Raw genomic sequence first — 11809 nt, 5'->3', positions numbered from 1 at the left:
GCGCGTTCCTCCACGGATTGCAGCGGGCCGCGCCGAGCCGAGAGCGCCTGCTTCAGCCCTTCCCGCAAGATGGCCGGGCTCTTCTTTTTGAATAAACTCTTAAATGAACATTACTTCCGCTTTCTTCCTAAGACCTTTTTATATTCTTATAAGATTGTTATCCAGATGATTTATTCTTTGCTGATTAAAGATGAAGAAGACCATAAGTTTATAAATTGTTAGATTTATATGTGCAACGTGAAAGTGAGTGAATCAAATGTAAATCCCATGTCGTGTGCAAATGTACAATAGATTTATGTAATCTAACAAATGTATAAAGGAAATTTGACGGTATGCACTAAAAATTATTTTGCGGTACATATAACATAAAATTTGCATTATAAACCAAGGTGCTGTCTGCAACTCACATATGCAGGAGAACATGTCTGCATCCTCAAAGCTGCTCTAATCCTACAAGTACACATAAAGAGCTTTATAGTATGGAGAAGGCATTGCAATTTCCTTGAATGGAAATTTTTAAAATAAAATTTTTTTTTATTTATTTATTTTTGGCTGTGTTGGGTCTTCGTTTCTGTGCGAGGACTTTCTCTAGTTGAGGCGAGCGGGGGCCACTCTTCGTCGTGGTGTGCGGGCCTCTCACTGTCGCGGCCTCTCTTGTTGCGGAGCACAGGCTCCAGACACGCAGGCTCAGTAATTGTGGCTCACGAGCCCAGTTGCTCCATGGCATGTGGGATCTCCCCAGACCAGGGCTCGAACCCGTGTCCCCTGCATTGGCAGGCAGATTCTCAACCACTGCGCTACCAGGAGAGCCCCCGAAATTATTAATTTTAAGCCACAAAACCAAACTGAATCCCATCACACACACCCTAAAAATCTAGAATCCCTAATGTTCACCAAGTTTAGTATCTTGAGCCTTGAATTAAATCTGTAGAACTCAAATCCTACATGGATGCATACATCCTCTGGATTAGACAATGTGCTTGTCATTCTAGCATCATATCGCTTGAGGTCCAATGTTCTCAAATTTTTACTTCCAATTTTCATACTTTCCTCTGCCCTTGTATTAATTTTGGTCATGTTTACCTTAGAAGTAGACAGGGGTGATAATTTATTTATTTTAGATGATACCTAGCTTATTTACAGCAAGTAATTTCATACTCTATGAAAATTAAAATATTGTGATTATGAGACTTTTTGTCAAAATCAAGATCTATTGTTAGGAGACACTGACATGATGCTTTATAACTTTTTAGTCATCCAGCCAAAGGGTAGTTTGGTTTCATAGATAACTATGTTAATGATCATTTCAAATTTTCCTATTATTAGTGCAGCTTTATATTTAGAAGAGTTGGTGAATAAAATAATTATCCATCTTGACTGTAGAGCTTGTCTTTCTAACTGTCCTACATAAAATCTTTAGGCAGAAGAAACAATCAAAGCTTTGTAGAACAAATGAATTAATTGTAAAATTAATTGGGCCATGTTTCTACTTTTAAAAATCAAGTTACATTTTAGTGAGTCTGTGAACACTTTTACTAAAGAAAGCCACAATCAGGCTGAATATACTAATGAAATTGGCTCCCTACATTTTAGGGAATTATTTTCTGTATCTTATCAAGGATGCTTAATATATATTATAAAGCAAAATTAAGAAAAAATACTAAAAAAATAATGGTGAACTATTTCATATGATTTTCTAGAGATGAGAAACATCTCTGATTTGCTAATGATACAAATGTTTTTTGCATTAGCTTTTAGATTGGAAGGCTCTATTTCCACAGATTTCACATTAAGAAACTTTTTCATTCCCTACGAATACTGACTCCGTAACAAAAGCATAAGAAAGTATGCTTTGTACCCAAATTGGGTGATATTTCACTCATCAGTTTTTTTGCTAATTTTTTAAATCTTGCTTTAATATTTGCATCACAGCACCAGAGAAATTAAGTGAGACACTGCAGAAGAATTCTGTGACACTATAAAAAAAGCTTCTACAAGTTGTATTTTTTTTTAAAGAATGGAGTAAGTGTGTCATTTCTGTGCCCTTTAGTTAAGTGAATATATCATAGTTGTTTTTTAGTGAGCTTTATAATGTTGAGAGTTAGAAAGCTTACTTAGGTATAAAGATCAAGGTTATAGCATACAAAGAACCAGAGTGGTTATGAAGGAAAGAAGAAAGGGAAAGAAGGGGGAAGGGAGGGAAGAAGAATTTATTTTTTACCAAAAAAAAAAAAAAAAAAAATCTTTTTTCTTACACGGCTACATATATGGTTTTAATTGTCCTCCCTCAAATGTATTCTCTCATGTGAGTTCTGTAGATGTCCTCAGAGCAGCACTTTCCTGATAATTTCTTTCACCATCACTTGACCTTAAAATGTGATGTGTGGAATACTTTAACACTCCCACAGACCCAAATGTAGAAAATAAATAACTCACTATCCTCACATAGTAAGAGTGAAACAATTCATAAATATTTATTGAGAGAGTGAGTAGAGCTTTGAAATGAGAGTGTGGCTCTGAAATTGAGGTCGATCTGAGTTGTGTTCTGGTGTCAGGATTTAATTGCTGAATGACTGTATCCAAGTTTATCATTCCCACCGGTACTGTGTGGCAGCGTCTCTGTCTTCTTGATTTAATTCTTGCTTTAGCCACAGTATAAAGCCTGGCTCTCAGTCACTATTTGTTGGATGTATTAATGTATAAGCACACCCCAAAGTTATCATCCAAGTAAGAAAAACAATTGGTACCTTAACAGGTACAGCAAAAACTTTACGGTCAATGTTTTGGAATGGAAGAATCAGATTTCTGAGGGGAAGTGGCATTTCACAGTCGATAGGACTGGACCAGGAGCATCCTGAATGATAGGTAAGGAGTTTGGCTGCTTTCTTAGGCAATTTAGAGTCCTTTTTAGGATGCTGTCTTCATTTCTATTTTACCTGTTACTTTCTCAGTTTTGCAAACCCAGGGAGCACGAGTCCCGGACAAGGGGAGTGGGGCAGGGGAGGAGAGGGGTTCAATATGAAGATGTACTTCCAGTCACCTTGACCGGAATTGCTTGATCTTGCAGGAAGTTCCTCCAAGACCTAAGTAAACTACAGATCAGGTCAGTTGTGTCTAAAGGAAGACATGGGGAAAACTTAATTCGCTTGCTTCCATGAGTCAAAGCTGTGTCCAAGGCTCATTAATTCTCTTGAACTTCTAAGTTTGGCTTGCAGCCCTGAGCCAGACAAACAATAGCCTTCGCTCTCACATTAACAAGGCAGCCCCAGAGCAGTGAGCAGAGGTGTACTTCCTTTGCTTTGGAAATTGTACATGAGGTGTTGAGATGGCGTGGCCGCGAGGTCGAGGCAGTCAGAATTATTGCACGGAGTGCCCAGATAGACACCCCGGCCCTCACTCATCTGAACATTTTATAAGGCAGAAATCAAATTTGGGGGATTATGCTGCTGAGATTTAGGGGTAGCTTGCTATTGCAACGTAGCTTAATATATCCTGACTAATATAGAAATTGCACAAGGAGTGGACTGTTCCAATAACAATAAATTAAAATATGTGGCATTAGCTTAGCAATCGGGCTAGGGTAGCATGGAAACAGACACTGGAATTTGGAAAGAAGGCAATCCATATTTTACAGAAACAAAATATTCGGTAAAACTGTTGCTTGTTATGATCTGTGAAGAATCATGTATGTTTAATGAACGGGCAGCATCAGGAAAAGGGTTGGAGGACAGATGTTTAGAAGTGTGCTTTTTGTGTAAATGGCCGCATTTGGCATGATATTAGAAGAGGTGCATTTCAGGAAAGAAATGAAAGATATTCAAGAGATTCCAAAAATTGAGAGACTTATATTTTAAGAATTGCTGAATCATTTGAGAACAAAAACAGAAGGTCTCTGCACAACAAAGCCTGATTAAAACCTGGTTTTGTGACAAAGATCACACCAAGGAAAGGGCCTTTGCACCTACTGTTTTAACCCCGGAACAGTTTAAATTGACTCAGGGAAAAAAAATCAGGTTAAGGTGTAAGTTTCACTCAGAAGCTGGAAAACCTCAGAGGAGCCTCCTTCAAATTGAGAGAGAAGTAAGAAAACCAGAAAAGAGAGAAAGAAAACAGATCTATCAACTGCTTAAAAAAGAAATATCTGTGGAGGTAGTTACTGGCTTGTGGAACTAATCGGAATCAATTTTTTGAGAGAGTTATACTGCCAAAGAAACTCTCGGCCTGGACTCTAAAATTCTGTGACTGTTAGAGATTTAGATTCTGTGACACTCAAATCCCCAACCTTTCTTGAGCAGGAAGTTGCCTGAGAAATCTGTTATGCTATCAGGTAGAACACATTCTCCAATACCATTACTGATGTGGTCCAAGAGGATAATAGAAAATTTATATATTTATATAATAATAATAATAATAATAAAATTTATAAAAATAATACACCCAAGTGTACTCGTGGATGGATGGATAGATGGGTGAAGTATATAAAACATTCAATAAGCGCTGTGAAGATAAATAATCAAGATGAGAGGATGGGGCAACAAGGGGGTCAGGGAAGGCCTATTTGAGACTACAGTTTATCACATTTAACACACTGTTGACACTGTAACTCTAAGTTCAAAGTTTATTTACTTATTTTCTTTTATTTTTAATAGAGCTTTTCCTCAGGTACCTCTACCTCTTATGTTTCTTAGCACTGTCTGCCTCTGAAATATTGGTGACCTTGGTGTTCTGTCCTTGGCTTTTCTCCTTTTCTACCTCCATCTGCCCTCTCTGGGCAATTGCATCATGTTTTCATTCATTCGTTCATTCATTCATTCATTCCACAAGTATTTTTGAAGTGCTGTTATATGCCAGGTGCTGTGCTAAGCTCTAGGGAAACAACAGTTGCTCTCAGCCTTAGAGTAGAGTAGGAGATACAGCCATTAAATAGATAATTACATGTATAATTATTTAATTACAACTGTGGTAAAGGCTGCAAAGGAAAAGTGCAGGCTGTTCTGAGAGTGTGGTAAGGACATCTAGAGAGAACAAGGTAGTGGGGAAGCTTTACAGACAGAGAGGACAGTGTATGCAAAGACCCTGAGGCAGAGAGAAGTCACTTTCAGGTCAGTGGCCCTTTGAAAGTAAGGATAGAGGATGCCTCTAATTTCTATTTGTATCTGCAGCACTGCCACGGTATTTGGAGCAGAGCAGACACTCAACAAGTTCTTCTTAAACAAGTATCTTAAATAATTAGTGATGGGGAAAAATAAACCCAGTGAGAAGGCAAATGGAATAGTGGAGAAATTAGCAAAGATTATATACAGTAAAATTTACATAACACAACTTGTTAATGAGATTCTGTTAATTCTTTTGTTAGGGACATAATATTATTCAAAGATGAGTGTCAACTTTATGAGTCACCCATGTGGGGTTTAGAACTAAACGAATTCTCAAGTTCAAATTCAATTCTCATGGCTTATAAAAGAAATTATTTTTTCTTGCTATCTGAAATGAATGTATGTTAAAAAGAAATACGAGCTGGATTTACTTATGTAGTACTTCTAATTTAAAGTTGGGATTTACAGCCTACATTAATTATATAAGCTATAAAACAATGGTTTTTTGCTCTGGTTTGAAAATTCACTTCCTCTCCGTAGTAGCACGATGGTTTTTTGTTGTTGTTGTCGTTCCTATTTTTTGTTAAAGCCATAGGAAGAAAGAATGAATTTGAGAGTCCTTTATTATCCCAATCTGTAACTTATCACTTTTCACTGTGCAGTAAAATCTACATATATTCTTTTTCATGTATTACCTAGAAGGAGAATAGTATTATATTTATGTCCTATTTTATAGCTGAGTGTTTTATGGATTCAGATGGGGTTATATGGTTGCCAAGTAAATCAATATTGTAATTCTATCTTCTAAGTATCTCTTAGAGTTCTCTGACTCTTGCCATTTCCACTGCCCCATCCTTTCAGATAACCATCTTCTACCTCCTAGACCTTTAGAAATTTGTCCTAACTCCTCTTCCTGCAACTGGGTTTGATGCCTCAAGAGCTAGAGTGATTCTTTTTTGATACATACCCTGAGAATGTTATTCCTCCTCTTAGAAATGTTCAATAGAGCCTTGGAACAACTCAATCTGTATTGTAAAGTGTCAGGAAGAGGAGTCGGATGGCAGTGAGTTAGACGTGAATGTAAAGGCAATAGAGGCAAAAAGATTGAATTTTCAGTAAATTTGGCCAGAAAGGAAATGAGAAAAAATGGGAAGTTGAGGGAATGAAGGAACCAAGAGAAAGATGGGCTAATTATTAAAAGAAGGTCTTAGAAGGTCTGAGGAAATGGGAGAGAAGGCACTGATGAAGGTATTAGTTTCACAGAAGAATGGATGGATAGGTTGAATAGGTATCTTCCTGAAAGAGGAAAGACAGAAGAGAAGTGGAAGATGATGTAAAGATATTAAAAAATTGAAAAAGGACAAAATGAGGAAAAATACATTGGATGACCTTCAGCTTTCCCTTTAATGAGGAGGCAAGATCATCTACAGAAAAAATGTATAAAAATTATAAATGATCCCTAATATTATACTATAGGGCCCCTAAAATCAAGCAGATATTAAAATTTTAATACTTTATTTTATAAACTGAACAAAATGCTTTGTTACTCTGCTATGAGACCAAACAACTTCTTCTGACATCTTTCCAGTAAAACTAAGTGATAATGAGCACAAACTATGAATATAATACAATTGTAGATGAATTACATACTTACGCTACTACCGTAGGAAAATAATCATTTCAGAAGCCATAGTTATGGTCAAAGACTGTATCTAAAGTGATATTATGCTCAGATCAAACGTGGGACACAGAAAAGGTTATTTAAAATAAATTTTAATGATTATACTAATAGTTAACATGTTTTGAAATCTCACATTAAAATAAGTTATTTCCTTTGAAAAGGTAAAATTATTAACATTTATGTGATGCAAAAAAAACTGAACAACAAAGTCTGAATGACGATGATGATAGATGGTAATACTATCATTTGAATTAGCATAAATCATTGGGAAAATCTGATTATAAAAAGGCAAAGCAGTTTAGCAAATGGTCATATTTCACATCATAAATGTGAAATATTATAATTCTATTGTCTATTCTTTCTATGAAAAGTTAGCTCCTTCAGGATGTCTTAATGAATAATAAAACTGACTTAATTTTTCCCACTGCAGTCAACTTTTCTGTCATGTTATTAATGATTAATAATGACTGTATGCTCAATCGTTTTTTTTCTTCTCTAGATAAAAGTAGTATTCTAACATAAGACTTTTTTTTAGCTGTATAGGGGGTAAAAAGATACTCTGAACATACAGAACAGCTGAAATAAAAGAGAAATGTCAATCAATATCTCCACTCTACTCAAAATAATTAACTTATAATACCTAGGCTTCAGTAAGTTATTTTATCATGTTCTAGAAGAGATGGCATATGTTTTGCATGTATTACATTATCCTCATTGGTATTTTTACATTATAATACGGTGGATTTGAATTTAGAGCTAGACTTTTTAAAATAAGAAAATACAGTACCAATTCAAGAATATCTTAGCTGAATAAAAAATGACAATCCATATTTTTTTAACTGTAAGAGTTCATGTTTGTATAAATGTTTCTCTACACATCTGTAAGAACAGCAGCCTTTGACAAAGGTTTAAAAAGGCCTATGAAAACTAAACATAATAACATTGTTATTCTGCTACTTATTAACAGAACAATGCTTCCTATAACAATTAGATATGAATATTGCAAACTGAATTTAATATTAAGCTGTCTTTGAAATGCCACTTTGCAGCAGGTTTTCAAATGCTTAAGGCACAGCAGGAGATTAAGTCCATCTTCAAATATTAAATCAAAACCTTTTTTTAACCTGATAAATCTTACTGAAAGCAAGGGCTTCTTTTCAAGAGGGAATTATTCAACTATCAGAAGAGAAAATGAAACCTCCCGACTATTGACTATAGTTGGTACATGATCCATTTCTACAATAAAATACAAAGGTAGAAAGATTAGATAGTATAGATAGATAGAGAGAGAGAGAGAGAGAGAGAGACGGAGATAGATAATAGGTGATAGATGGATGGATGGATAGATAGATGATAGATAGATAGATAGATAGATAGATAGATAGATAGATAGATTGACAGGGAGATAGATGATAGATTACATAGATAGATGGATAGAGTGATAGGGAGATAGATAATAGTAGATAGATGATAGATAGATAGATAGATAGATAGGTAGATAGATAGATGATAGATGCAACAGGGATCGGACTCCCAAATCGGTATAAATGAACACACATTTGCACGCACTCTTTTATGACTGCAGCCCAATGTTTATCTTAAAATGATAATTAGATACTTCATCATTTAACTTTTGCTATGTTTACATATTACTTCCCATCCGCATAAGCTTGTTGAAGGTCTTACATTTCTTTGTATTCATGAAAGATGCCCAACATTTATTGGTTTGACGGTTCTTCATAAGATGTTACGAATACATCTATGCTCAGTGTAAAGACACCAACAAAGTAATTTTCTACCTACGTACCTAGCTACCTATCTACCTCCTATCCATCCATCTAACTAACTAATTACTACCTGCCTACATATCCATCATTAATTTTCCCTTCTTTGCAAGGTGGGAATTTCAGCCAAGGTGAGAGTATTCAATTCTCAAATTCATCACATGAACTCTAAGAGTCAGCCATCCATCCTGTCACACGTGTGTCGAAGGCAAACTGTCCTAAAGTTAACTGGTAGCCTGATGTGGGTAATGCCTGTTTTCCACATTAATTAACTCTCTGTGGAACTGGAATTCTCTTCCCAAGTTGCTCCTACAAAACCAACCACCAGGAAGCTTGAAATAACCATTTCACTTGCATAATAGAAAAATGCAATAAAAAGCCAGAACAAACACATTGCCAAATATTTCTAAATGTCTTAAATAAAGTGATACTTAACACATTTGAGTTTAAGGAGAATAGCTAATATAATCCCTCTAACGACCTCAATGACACTGTATTTCTTTTTCTGCTTTTGCTCATCCTTACCTTTTTTTTTTCCTAGCTGAGAAATGCCAAGTGTGGGCCAACTGAAGAAATTATTTTTAAGTAGATGTTATTTCCAAGAATTTATAATGAGATGATCACTTTTATTTCTTAAAGCCAAACAGTTCAGTGATAGATAGTAACAATTCAGCCCTAACTTATCAAATAGAGAGAGGCAGATTCACTCTGTACACAGGGTTATTTGCTTTCTCTATTTTATGAGCATTGCCACTCTCTTTAAAATTGAGCCTATAAATAATATATAAGTGGAAATCTATCAGATGTTGCTTGTTTACTTGTATAATACTGATAATTCAAGATCTATATCTTGTATTTTAACTGAGAGAATCTGATTAAATCATAGACCTACTGAATATAATTTTTTATTTCTATAGATTTGGCTAAAAAATTAAAGTTATAGAGACTGAATAGATTTACTGGTTGAAATAAAATGCCACAGTGGAAATATGAAAGTGGTTTCAGAGAATAATAAATACGATTCCCAATCCTAGCAAAGCCAATTACCAATATATATCAGGAGTCAGGTTCCTTAATCTTCAAGAGACCTCAGTTTCCTTATCTCTAAAACTGGGCTACTAATCATATCTACCTCATGGGATAGAGCTTAAAAAAAGCTTGATAATATTTTAATAGACTATTGAGTGGGATTTTTCACATGTCCTGGAATTGGTCATTCTTGTCCAAAGTTCAGATGAATAAGGTACTCAAAAGTCTACTTTCTTAAACAAATCCACCAATGCTCACTAAGGAAGAGGTAGAATGGATTCTACCACCACCAGCAATCACAACTTCTCTGTCTATATAAGAACAGGCTGGAGAGGAGGAATTAGTCATATTCTGTATTGTAAAATGTATAGTGTTTGAGATGAGTAGCTTCTTTTCATCCCTTCCTCTGTAGAAGAAGGGTGGGTGACCTCCCTCTCCACCAAGTCACTGTGAGGAGGACTTCAAGAAAATCACTCCTAGAAACCAGGGCTTTCTACAATCACAGGAGCTCTTTGGCTGGATACACGAAATATCTGCTGACCCACTCTGATTCTGCAATCACTACAGGCCTTGGGAGAGTTGATGATGTGCCTCCAAATTCAAAGATATTGGTATCTGCTTAGTGTCCGGATTTAAAGAAAGCATCAGGCCATGAAGGGAGAAGCAATTGTAATTTAGCATATATGGAAAGAAAGTCCTATTGACCTCTGCCCCATCTCAGTATTCCTAGAAAACAAAAAAGAAAACATCATTCATGGTTTCTCTCCTTCAACCCGAAAAAGCACAAAGGCCAGAGGAAGAGGGAGGGGTTGTAAGACTGCTCAGGAGACTTAGTCCAGGCACAGAAACTGCCTACTTGGGGTGTGTGTTGGGGGCTCGGGGCAAATAAAATTGCCTTCTGGCTGCCTTCTCTGCCTAGATCTTAACCTTGGAGGTGGGAAGGTTAAGCTGAGCATCACCCAAGGAAACAATGAACCACATCAGCAGAAACCAAAAATAGAAATGAGAAACATTATAGTATAAGTAAAGCCAGATGATTTAACAAAAATCATTCAAAAGCTTCATTTGTTAAGCAGTAATGCATTTCAAAATTTTAAGTGATGAGGACAGGAAATTGAGAGGAAAGAAGAGTGTGGGGAGTACTCGGGTTAATCCAGCAACAAAGTGGTAGACGCTTTCACTGCAAACTGCGTGACATCCAAGTGCCAGACAAATCTACCTTAAATATGCATGTGTTGAATGTTTGTGATGTGACTATTCAGAGAACTAACAATTACTAGTTCCTCAATTCCAAAACTAGACATTTTATGTTTGTTTTCATACTATTATTACTACTTAATGCTTACTATAAACCAGGCATTTTGCTAAGTGCTTTAGTTATATCGTTTTATTTTTTTACTATCCTCATTTTTAAAGACAAGAAAACTAATACTTGGGGAGGATAAGAAAGCTGTCCAAGATTACACAGTTCTTAAGAGTTGACCCAGGAATCAAACTCACATAACTCAAAAAATCCATGTCCTTAACCAACGTGTGTCCTGCCTCCCAGTTTTTCTTCTTAACTGCCAACATTAACCCTTCTCAGGATCAGACCAGATTTAGTACATGATGACTGTCTCATCTTTGTTCATGTTATTCCTTCTACCTGAAATGTTTTCTCCTCTTCTCCTGTACTGTACAAATCTTAGCCATTACTCAAAGCTCATCTTAATCCCCATTGGTCTTTTAGGAGTACATATAAAGCACAAAAATTATATGTAGAAAGTGGGATGAGGTACACACACACACACACAAACGTATGTGGAAAATATAGTGGACTGATTTTACAAAAATAAAACATTTTAAATTGTTTACTTTCATGTTAAGTTACATTTTCCCATCATCTTAAGTCTTTTTCCGTCTTACCATGTTCTTCTATGTAATTTTGAAATTTCTGATGTTCACTAACAAATTTCTGATTAACTGGCTTTATGAATGTTTGCTTCTGTTTGCAGGAAATTTTCTTTTATAGGTTCTCCATTATTCAGAAAACTTTATAGACAAGTTTATAATTTATGAAATGGGGGATCATTCTGGAACAAGAGACCAAATAGATTTTTAACTACTTCATTAAAACCATCCATAAGTAAAACAAAATACAATGCCAAGATAACCTTTGTAGTTAAGTTTCTAGCAATTACTTTTTTTCCCTTTAGTGGTGATGTAATATAAAGGATATA

The 11809-nt window shown here is 35.6% G+C and overlaps 1 long non-coding RNA gene across 1 annotated transcript in view; it reads right to left on the bottom strand.

Annotated features, from left to right (window-relative positions):
• Positions 1 to 8279, bottom strand: part of LOC309647506 — a 57310-nt gene extending 49031 nt beyond the window's left edge. The window contains exon 1 of the long non-coding RNA XR_014256096.1: positions 842 to 8279. This is a non-coding gene — a long non-coding RNA (uncharacterized lncRNA). The remainder of the gene's footprint in view (positions 1 to 841) is intronic.
• Positions 8280 to 11809: the final 3530 nt, after the last annotated feature.

The sequence above is a fragment of the Balaenoptera physalus genome (genome assembly GCF_965194825.1).
Source record: "Balaenoptera physalus genome assembly, chromosome: 18".
NCBI lineage: Eukaryota > Metazoa > Chordata > Mammalia > Artiodactyla > Balaenopteridae > Balaenoptera > Balaenoptera physalus.
Note: the sequence above shows the minus strand (reverse complement) of the source record. Positions and strands in the feature narration are given on the sequence as shown.